The sequence below is a fragment of the Lissotriton vulgaris genome, chromosome 2_1 (assembly GCF_964263255.1).
Source record: "Lissotriton vulgaris chromosome 2_1, aLisVul1.2, whole genome shotgun sequence".
Classification (NCBI taxonomy): Eukaryota; Metazoa; Chordata; class Amphibia; order Caudata; family Salamandridae; genus Lissotriton; species Lissotriton vulgaris.
Genome location: NC_141687.1, coordinates 1,095,080,579 through 1,095,092,844, shown reverse-complemented (window position 1 = coordinate 1,095,092,844; position 12,266 = coordinate 1,095,080,579).

Here is a 12,266-nt window from a genome sequence, read left to right as displayed (position 1 = left end):
TGGGCAGCGGGTCTCCATGACCACCCCCCTCCTCCTCCTGCTAACTGCCGAAAGTTCCTGCCAGCCATGAGGAGCGGGGGGCCCGGGGACATGAGCAGTAGTAAGTTCACATCGAAGTTTTGCTGTTTGTTTTTTCAGCCGCCGTCTTCCTTCTTCTCCCCTCGCGGCGGAGGGCGGGCATTCCCGGCCGGCCGCGCTGGGATTGGCCGGCCGGCCCCAGCACTTCCGGGTCACCGCGGGCAGCGCGGCGGCCCGATTTTAGGCAGGCAGGCGGAGACAAAAACGAGGTGGGCACTCTTGCGAATGGGAGGGCTCCCTCACATCATGGGAGCCCTGCAGAGTCAGCCGCCATCATCCTTCTTCCCCCTTGCGGCGGGGGCGGACATTTCCAGCCGGACACGCAGGCACTTCCGGGTCGCCGCGGGCAGCGCGGCGGCCCAATTTCAGGCAGGCAGGCGGGGACAGTGCGCGCACGCGTGCGCGCTTATAGATATATAATTGAATTTAAATGCAATTTTCTCAGCAAATACTGGACGGATTTACACCATTTAAAGAAAAGCGTAATCTGCGAACCAGTCTCTTCCATTTTACGAAATTTCAAATAATTCCGTTCAGCCGTTCGGGCTGTAGCCGAGTCTAAAGGTCCTATGGAAATTAACATGGGGAAAACACGTTTTGGGACCCCCCTTTTTTCTCAGCCCCCACTTGACGAATCCCCCCCAAATTTTCAGGGAAGGAGCGGAACGGAGCGAGCCATCTTCTTTGAGAAATTTGCGAAGATTCATCAACCAGGGCCAAAGTTATTCCCAATAGAATGTTGGGGATTTCCTATGGTAAACCGTCCTAACTATATATACCTACTGGCTATCGCCAGTAGGTAATATATATATATATATATATATATATATATATATATATATATATATATATATATATATATATATATATATATATATATATATATATATATATATATATATATATATATATTCATAACTGAGAAGATACTTAAAAATAAATACACTAAACGCATTACTGAAAATTGACTCTTAAAAGGGATGACTCTATCTCTGTTTTGATACTATTGCTGTGGAAGTCAAGGGCTACACTTCTTCTGTGGGGACCACCTTTTACATATTTACTGTCTGGTCCAGGTCCCTGGGTTACTAGGTTGCCCCTTTTTATTCTAGAGAACCTGTCTAGGGGGAGCTTGTGGTGCAACACCTCAGTAAACTGCTTGTGCTAAGGGTCATATATACCAATATGTCATGCAGCGCAGCAAGTCACCTTGCTGCACTGCGGGACAGGTAAAGGGCAGGAGCAGTGTATTTAATATAATACATCGCATTCCAGCCCTTTACTGGCACTGGGGCACAATGTGCTACCTAGCACCAATCTAGGCACCCTTGCACCATTATGGTAAACCTGGGACAAATGCATGGATGTTGCATGTGAACACTCACGCACCTCTCATGGAATGCCTCCCTGAGGTAGAGTAACGCAATGCAGCGATTTGCGCTGCTTTGAATTGCTCCAGAACTATCAAGTCAATCAGAGCCATGCACGGTGGCCTTGCATGTCTTGATAAATTGCACTAAGTAGTTGTGTCGCGCTTGCATCCTGTTGCGTGGTGCAAGTGCAATGCAACTACTTGATAAATATGGCCTAACTTCGGGTGGGAAGAAATGCAGCTGCAAGCTCCTGAATCAGTGCATCGAAGCAGATCCAGGTACAGAGGCTGTTAGGCTCCCCCACTGCTTTGGGTGGCCACCTACAGCTGAGCTACTATTCTTAAAAAATATGAGGCGCCCCAGAATGTATACCAAAAGAAGTGCCAAAGCTGACAGCCATCAGCACATCAAAAGCAACACCATGGCCCCCATCAGTTGTGTGAGAGACTCACCTCATAAGACCCTCCGTTGGGCCAATCTAAATGTGTATTTTTAGCATGTTGTTCCCCAGGCAGGGCAGGGCCATGACTAACAGTTTAGAAATTATTTTGGGTTTGCCATGAGTGCAACAGCCACTTTAGGAGCCTCCCACTTCAATTTCAGATGGGCGCCCTAAGTCTCCCAGGGGACAAATGAAGTGTTAAGACTTTGAGTTGCAGGGTTCTTTGTTACAGTCTTAAAGGTGTTTTGCATCATGCGTAAAAATAGAACAATACTCATGCTTGCAGTATTTTGAAACACGCAATGCTGCTTGCCATTAACAAAGTTAACACTGAATATCTCTATATAATAAACACTGTAAATATATGTTGCTATGGTCATAACAAGTTTTAATGTCTTATGCATTGGGTTTTTGTGAACTGTTACTGCTTTTTTTTTTTGGTGGCACCCTGAAAAGGCTAGAAGACCTGTCCTTTTGTAAATGTGTCCCATTATATTGTGTTCAGCCCATGTGATGGGATATTATAGGCACAGTGCCTTGTCACAGGCCATGCCCCAGGACCAAATGCCTCACATAACTCTGGTTTGCCTGTCGCAGACGGATGCAGGATATGGCAGCCATGCGCACCATGGATGGGCACACACAGTTGGTTGGGTGCAGGGTTGTTGCAGGTCACAAAACCACTGAAATGTGCCTGTTGTGTATGGCAAAGAACGCACACAACATAACTCTTGGCCTACCGCCATTAACAAAACAGATATTTGGCAATGGCACAAAAACATGCCAGCATTGGCACTGCCAATAGATCTGGCTTTAAAGGAATGTTGTATGGTAAAGTAAAACATTACAAGTAAATAGCATGAGGATAGATATGCTTTTGTGTGGAAGCAAAGATGTGGGCTGTCGTGGTGGTGGCTGAGAAACTTAGAGTAACATGTGTGAAAAGAGTCACTACTGGCTATAGAGAATCCCATCTTGACCTGGTCACCTTTCTTAGTTTTTGTAAACTTATTGTTAGGGGCATAAGGTGACAGGTCGGTAAATAACCCCCTTTGACCCCCTGTACATTATATGTTAATTAGAAGCAAAGATGTGTACAATAATACTGGTGCAGGTTAAAAGGTGAGGTGACAGTTGCACTGTCAAGCCAGATCCAAACATACTTGTAGGTTAATGACTGCCCTCCTCCCTTCTGTACTGCTGCCAAAGAAAAACAACACAAGTCATCTAGATATCCAAGACACTTTGGTAGCATTCCAATGTCATGTGTGTGCCTCTGAAAGTTCAAGCTTAGGCAGCTGGATAAATAAACAGAATGATCACGGATGCGTGGAGGACAAGTACTTTTTGTGGAAGTACACAACCTCTGCCCAATCAAAACATGTACTCTTGGCTCCCAATATGTGGGTGGAGGCAAGGCCCTTCTGTAGTAATGCTCACATAATTGTCTGGCGACAGCTGCGCTGTCAAGATAGACCATAAAAAGGTACCTTCAGAAAAATATGGCAGTTTAGAGTGAGTTATTTCATGTGCTGTCTGCATCCCTTCCCATAACTGGCGGATTTCAGAGGGTTTGTGCGGATCACTGTTAAAATATCGATCACAAAAACACCGACCAAAAAAACATCAAGGTGAAAATATTGTACACAAAAATATTGTCATCCTATACATAAACAAGTTTTAACACAAATATCGATATGTAATTATCGCCTTAATAAATATCGTTAACAAATATATCGACTACAAACATATTGAATACAAAAATATCGAAAAATGCAAATTAAAAAAACATTACAAAAATATCGATAACACTAATATCGACTTACAAATCTGCTCATAACTTATACAAAATATATCGCCAATACTATTCAACATTAAATAAACACTCCTTTCAACTATCTAACAATTTAATACATTAAAAAATTAAAAAACGTATTATACCAACATATATAAATTTAGTATATACTTAAAATAAATATTAATCAACTATAAAAATGCAAATAAATATATACATGCCCCATAATTAAAATATACTCACTAACACATATTTTATAACATACATTTCATATACAACCATTTTCTAAATTATATCTACAACTAAAAATAAATTATAAACAACTAACAAACAACAAATAAACAGCCTGATTCATGAAGCAAAATTGCGCTCGCAATAGCTGCGAAAATGCTATAGCGGGCGCAATTTCCCTAATCGGTATTCACCACGATTATAGCGAAATCGCTAACACAGAATTGCGAAATCGCAAAAAGCTTCGCAGAATCCCGACAGTAGACCATTTGCGAATCGGAAATAGTGAGAAATCACGGAATCTGCGTAAAAAATAGAAAAAACTCGCAATATCATCGCAATCGGGATTCATGAAAAATCGCAATTAGCGAAAAAACCCAAAATCGCAGTTTGCGAGGCGCAATTTAAGGACAACCCAAAGCAGGTGGTAACCATCAAACCCATAGTAAAAAAAAATTTGAAAAACCGTTGGCCAATCAGCAACTGGTGCTGGCCTGACCAAACACACTTAAGGAGAAGCAGCATCAGCATAAGGAGTGTCACAATGCCAGGAATGTACATGGTGGTCAGGCGGCGAAGGCTACAGCGAGCAGCACGGAGGAGACGCAGAATCCAGGACAGGATATTCCGCCAGCGGGTCACCCTGCTGGGCCAAACTAGAGAGCAAATATACGCAAAGTACCGCCTGAATGGGGCAATGATCATCAAGCTAATTTAGGACCTTGACCCCCTGATGCAGCACCCAACAAGGCGGACCAATGCCGTGCCAACACATGTCCAGGTATTGTGTAGCCTGCACCTCCTGGCCTCCGGGAGCTTCCAGGGGATAGTTGCGGCTGCTGGGGGGATATCCCAGCCCACCATGTCCCGCTGCCTAGGGAGTTTCCTTGACGCAATGCTGACCCAGCTACACCGCCACATCAAATTTCCAACTAGCCAACAGGATTTGGATGAGACCAAGCTTCAATTCTACAATGTTGCCCATTTCCCACACGTGATAGGATGCATTGACTGTACCCACATCCACATCTGCCCACCAGCTGCAACGGAGTACATGTACAGCAATCGCAAGTCCTACCACTCCCTTAACATCCAGATGGTCTGCAATGCTAAGACATACATCACAGACATAGTGGTACAGTACCCGGGGAGTACACATGACTCATTCATATTCCGGCACAGCGGCCTCCACACACGACTGACCAGGGGAGACTTCGGGGAAGGACACTTACTTGGTAAGTACACTTTACCCACAATGTCACACTGCGATGAAGTAGCTGCGCTGCACAGGCACTCACCGCCTGCTCCTCTCATTCAGGTGACAGTGGCTACGCCCTGCGAGAATACCTCCTCACCCCATACCTCAACCCTGCTACACCACAGCAACGGCGTTACAACGTATCACACATACGCACAAGGAATTGCATTGAGAGGACTTTTGGGCTACTGAAGAGCAGATTCCGCATACTTCACAAGACAGGTGGGGCCATTTACTACAGTCCTGATGTGTGCTGCCGCATTGTGGCTGTGTGTGCAATACTACACAACATTGCTACCAAGCGCCGGATACCTGTAGACATCTCTGGCAGTGAGTCGGAAGGGGACGACCGGCCACCTGCACATGTGCGCCATGCACGCGGGGATAACCCAGCTGAAGGCCACAGACGCCGCAACCACATCACAATGAACAGTTTCTAGTGCACCCACTCCCCTCACCCAACTAAGTCACAATTGCATGGAAATGGAAATAATGACAGGACGCCAATGTATGATGAAAGAATAAATATTATTGTTGGATTCACAATAATAGTGTTAAGTTGCCATCCTTCCTATGCAATCAGTATTGCCCCATACTGCTGCGTCCAAAACACAGGGCAGGCTTGTAGTGTCAGCATGTTCCTGTAAAAGTACATGTAACTCAGGTGTGCCTCCGGCGCGCAGCACCCAAGCGCCTCTCCGGGTCCTCCTCTGCCACCGCACGTGACCCTGCAGTGGGCCTGGTGCTACATCATAACACCGCAACCTGTGAGGCAGACAGGCTGCTCACACTGGAGGTGCCCTCGCTGGTATCGTCCCCCCCGACATTGCCTGGTAGAGTTGGATGGAGTGCCAGTCACTGTAGTGAATTGGGGTGGGAACTGGCTGCTTCCTGGTTGTGATGTCATCCCTGTGCTTGAAATGCGACTTCCCATTTTCCCGATCTCGCGATTTTGCGATCTCGCATTTTGCGATCTCGCAATTAGCGATATCGCAATTCCTACACGGATGTTGCCGAAAATAGCGATTATTCTGCGATTTCCGTAACTCGCAAACGCTTTTTGCGGCCATGTGCGAATCGCATTATTTTCTCGGTAAATTTCATGAATACCGATCTGCGATTTCTAAATTGCGATTCGCTGTTAATCGCAATTTGAAAATCGCAGATTTCGGTTTTCATGAATCAGGCTGATAATTACCTAATTAAAAAGTAACTGCAACCAAATTCAAAAAAGTTTCTCAACCAATGAATTCAAACAACAAAACCACAAACCAATTAAAATTTAGAACTACTTAACTAACCACTATGAAAACTATTACCTAACTTACAAAAATTACCGTTTTTCAGCCAAACACGGAGGAAGACTGTTACTTTGCTGGAGAGAGTGAGAAAGGAGATCTACAAATACTACTATAACAGATTACACAAGAACATAGGTAAGAAAACCCCCTTTTTTTATTTTACGAAAATGGTAGCAGTGGAGGGGCTAGGGACAGGTTACTGGCGGGCGGAAACTGGCTCAACACCGAGCCAGAATAAGTAAGGGGGGGTTTCCCAGGGTGGGTGGGGGAGGGGGGAGGAGGGGCAAGAAAATAAAAATCCTCATCTGTCAGTTCAATTTAAGGTTTTAGAAACCAACCTTTTTCAACAACTAAACAACAACACCCTAAAATCAGACAAACATTGAATTCTAAAGTTAAAAATGAGGGAGAAGGCAGGGGGTGAGGTCAAATTATGACAAATTTAAATTTCATATCCTGGAACGTTAATGGTCTGCGAGTGCAAGGAAGAAGAGACCGGATTTTACAATACCTGAGAGACTCGCAAGCGCAGATCATTGTGTTGCAGGAAACTCACCTTCTTAAATCAGAGGCTACTACTATACTAAAGAAACAAAGGTGGGTAGATACATTTTGTTCCACTGACCATAATGCGAACATAAGAGGGGTTATATTTATCTTTAAAAAATCCGCAAGAGCACAAATTTTAGACTGCAAGGAAGATAAGACAGGAAGATGGCTGATAGTTAAAGTTTCTCTTGAGGGTCAGAATAAGATATTGGTTGGCTATTATGGTCAAAACTCCGATGACCCATCACATCTGGATGCCGTAAGAAACCAACTAATATCAACCCAGGAGCCAATAATTTGGATGGGAGACTTCAATATTGTTCTTGATCTAACATTAGACAAATCAACTAAATCCAGAGTCGCTAGCACTGTGAAATCAAGAGAAACTCTTAAATCAATTATGAAACATCTAGGTTTGGTGAATCTGTGGAGAGAAAAAGTGGGCAACAAGCCAGGAGTATCCTTTAGAAACAGTCGCTTTAAGCATAAATCCAGAATCGACTACGCTTTTTTCAGCTACTGTCTAAAAGATACCCTAGCATCAATAAACTATTTACCATCACACTTATCAGACCATTCTGCAATAGAATTTACTTTGAAAATAGGTAACCTAGTTAAACATCCTTCCTGGTCTTTTGATCAGACACTTTTGCTGGAGGAGGAAGAGGTCAAATTTTTATCAGAAGAGACCCTATCCTTTTTTGACACTAATAAATATTCTGCTACCCCCACAGTGGTTTGGGAGACATTTAAGGCCTTCCTAAGAGGACAGATTACTAACAGAGCCTCTTATAGACAGAGAACATGTAATGAGAAAATTAGGACATTAGAAATGGACATGAAACATCTAGAATTAAGATTGGACCCGACATTAGTAACATCTTCAGATCATGAAAAGCTGGCCGAATTGAAAAACCACATGTAAAATATTCTACAAGAAATAATAAATAAAAGGTGGGAAGTGAGTAAATCTTCCCACTTTGAGTTCGGAGAAGCTTCAGGAAAAATTTTGGCATGGAAAATAAAAGCCGATAAAGCCCTTAACTATATTAGAGAAATCAAGGTTACAGGAGAGACTGAGACTAGATTAACTAATCAAGATATAGGAAAGGCATTTTACGAATTTTTTAAGGAGATCTATAAAGAAGATCTCCCCAATGACCAACAAGCAAGAGATAGGTGGTTAGATGCTATCACACTTCCAACCTTATCAACGAGTCAAAATAAATCATTAGAGAAAGAGATCTCTGTGGAAGAAGTAATAAAAGCAATTCGCCATTCAAAAAAAGGAAAAGCGGCAGGGCCGGATGGTCTGCCAGGAGAAATTTACAGATTTCTTGAACACATAACAGCTCCAGAGCTCACATTACTTTTTAATGGAATCTTATTAAATGGAGATATACCACCTAAATCTTGGGGAGAAGCCACCATATTACTTATTCCTAAACCTGGAAAATCTCCATTAGAGTGTGGGTCATACAGACCAATATCACTTCTTAATAGTGATTATAAAATATTCACAAATATTATCTCCACAAGACTGGCTAGCGTCATTTGTAATATCATTCACCCTGATCAAAAGGGATACATTAAAGGGAGACAGTTAGCGGAGTTAACTCACGAACTAGTGGGGGCCATAGATATCGCAACTGCCGTATCCGCGCCCCTAGCTACTCTGACTTTAGACACAACGAAAGCGTTTGATAGAGTCAATTGGCTCTATCTAAACGATGTATTAAAAAAATTTAATTGTGGAGAAGGCTTTTGCAGAACAATTAAACTATTATATAATACACCTTCTGCTAGGCTAATGATTAATGGGGGTTTAACCGATGCCTTCAGCATAACTAGAGGCACAAGGCAGGGCTGCCCGCTTTCCCCGCTCCTTTTTAACTTATACATTGAACCGTTCGCTCAAATTTTAAGGAACGAGGCTAATATTCCATCTTTTAGCTATGGAGAGTGGGAAAAGCGGGTAGCTTTATATGCAGATGATATCTTGGTCTGCACATTTGATCCAGTTAAGGCACTCCCAGTTATTATCGCATGTGCAAAGGATTTCGGCCAGATATCAGGATATGATATTAACTCCAGCAAAACGGAGATTATGGTATGGAACCTTCCAAATATTCAGTTAGAGGCAAACATCTCAACATCAATGCGTTATTTAGGAATAAGAATAACCCAGGAAGTGGATAAGATTGGATCAAATAATCTAGAAAGAATACATATTGAAAGTAAAAAACTTTTAAAGTCCTGGTCACATCTACCACTATCTATAACGGGCAGAGTAAATCTAGTTAAAATGTGTATCTTCCCTAAGTTCACTTTTATTTTTAATACAATCCCAACCGCATTTGAACAGAAACAAATTGAAAAATCCCAAAGAGAAATCAACTCCTTCATATGGAATTATAAAACAACAAGAATAGCATGGAAAAAATTAAGAAGAAGAAGGGAAAAGGGGGGCCTTGCACTCCCAGACTTGTTGTACTACTCATGGGCTTTCCAGTTGTCACACTCGAGAATGTTACTGAAAACACCATCCAATTTAACTTCTAATTCCATGTACAAAGCAATTTTATTGGGGGCAAACTTACCACCAGAGGGTTTTATGTTTAAATTTGGAAGTCACAAATTTTTCAAAAAAATTAAACTTAAAATGGCACAATCATGGGCTAAAAATTGGTATAATATAAGGAAAAAAAATAGGCTTGTCATATTATTCTACGTACTCACCAATTTGGCACTCACCCGGCCTACCACCATTTTTGAAAGACAGGCTCTCAAATATCATAAAAGAAGTAGGTATTATTAGGTGGGGTCAACTGTTTATAGACGGGAAATGAATAGCCTGGAACGAATTACATGAACTTGTAGGAACAGAAATATCTAGATTCAAATATATCCAACTAGACAGCTGGGTGAGATCACAGAGCCGCATAGACACCAACATTGGAAAAACTAGCGTATTAGAACAAATGCTGGTAGAGCGACCCAGTGGAGGGAAAGAAGTAGCTACCTGGTACTGGCAGATGCTAGAAGAAAACGATGGGGAGTTTAAATTACCAGATGAGTTATGGGGATTAGTGATTAACACTCCTTGTGACGAGAAATGGCAACAATCTTGCGGATTACTGTACAAAACGGTAAAACCCGTATGGTTAAGACGTAACTATCTAGTTCAATTCACTGCGCATACATAACACCATTAAAACTGTCTAAATTCCTACCAGACAAAAAATGTAATAAATGTAACATGATAGGTGCCAATGACATACATATGTTCCTAGAATGCCCAGATCTTTCGAATTTTTGGGAAGAGGTGAAAAATACTCTAAATTCTATTCTACATACATCTTTGTCAATTACTCTTCCACTTGTCATCTTTGGAATAGAAGACAATATTAAGGGCAAGGAGAAATCTTTCCTTTTCTATGCGATTTTATTGGCGAGAAGACAGATCTGTATCCAGTGGATAGAAAAAACTCCCCCTTTACACTCTCGGTGGCTTTCATCTTTATATGAAACTTCTAAAATGGACCTCAAAAGAACAGCTAGTAAACGTAATTTGGCTTTTTGGGATCTCTTAATTAACTGGAGGTGAACCTGGGGTTTTCTTTTTTTTTCCCTGGGTCCGATGATTATGCCATTAACGCTCCTGGACCAGGGCCAGTTTAGAATCGATTTGGTCCTACAGGTTGAAAAATACCTAGATGGAGTTAAAGACACTCTCCTTCTGGTTTTGGGACACCTCGGCCACCGGAAAATCAAATAACGTCTCCAAGTCGTGCAAGGTGGTTGGTATGACCCTTGTCGGAAAGGGAAGGCAAATGAGGACAAAAAAAAAAAAAACTTTTTTGATTAATACAAGTCCTCAACATCCTTAGTTTAACTCCCTAAATTATTTAAATGTTCTCTTCTTTATAAATAAAAACTAAACTTCCTATCATCAACAGCAAAAAGTATAAAATACAAATGTGGTTGACTACCATAGCTAATCCTACATGAAAAAAACAAGAACTAATAAAATAGCAAACTTTATCTAGAAATAAAGTAACATTGTCTAATACTTTTACAAAGAGAAAAATATAAAAAAGAAACTAATGTATACATTTTTCATCACAGCTTCAACAAACTGCATCTACCAAAGAACATACAACAAATTAAATTCATCTACTACAAAAATTAAGTATACTTTCACTTTTAATAAATCATAAAATCAAAGACTCTAAAAATAATATACAATATTATTAACTCAAACTATTTTATACCCCAGAAATTACAACAGTGGCACTGCAGTAACAACAAATAAAGCCATCAACAAAACAGAAAGAACAATAATGTAAGTATTTGTTTTAAATTACTAATCAAACAAACAAATTTTGATATAACCATAGCATATTCATTCAACACAAATATATATGTTTTCACAGATATACCCTAGAAATGGCTGAAGGAGCAAGCTTTATCACATCACAAAAAGGAAAATTAATTCTCACCTACATGGGTTATACCTACACCCAAGAAAAAGTAAAAGATAACAAAACATATTGGAAATGTAGCAAATACTATTCAACTGCATGTTATGGTCGAGCTACAACTGTAGATAACAACATTGTGAATGTGAGAGAGCACAACCATCCACCCAATGTGACAGAAGTAGAAGTAAGGGAAGCCTTAGAAACAATTCGAGAAGCAAGCACAGGCTCCCAACAAACAAGCACTGAAATTTTGAAAAATGTATTGACAAAAGTATCTGAACATGTGACAGGACAATTGCCCTCCATCCTCAACCTGAAACGATTAATAGCTAAAAGAGCATCCGATCCAACTTCACCCCCAAACCTTTCAAGAAATTGAAATAATACAAGAATATACTATTACCCACAAAGAAGACAAATTCTTGATGTATGACAACCAAAGCAATGATAAAAGAATTCTTATTTTGCAACTAATAACAACTTGCAAAAAGTAAAAAATTGTGAGATGTGGATGATGGACAGAACTTTTAAAGTGTGCCGAAAACTATTTTATCAACTTTACACCATTCATTGTGAATATCAAGAAACCAATATTCCCTTCATTTATGCATTGCTGCCAAATAAAAAGAATCCCACCGATATAGAACTATTAACAACAATAAAAGAATTAACAAATAATTATTATCCCCAATGGATCATAATAGATTTTGAACTAGCTATGATACAAGTTATTCTAAAAATATACCCACATACAT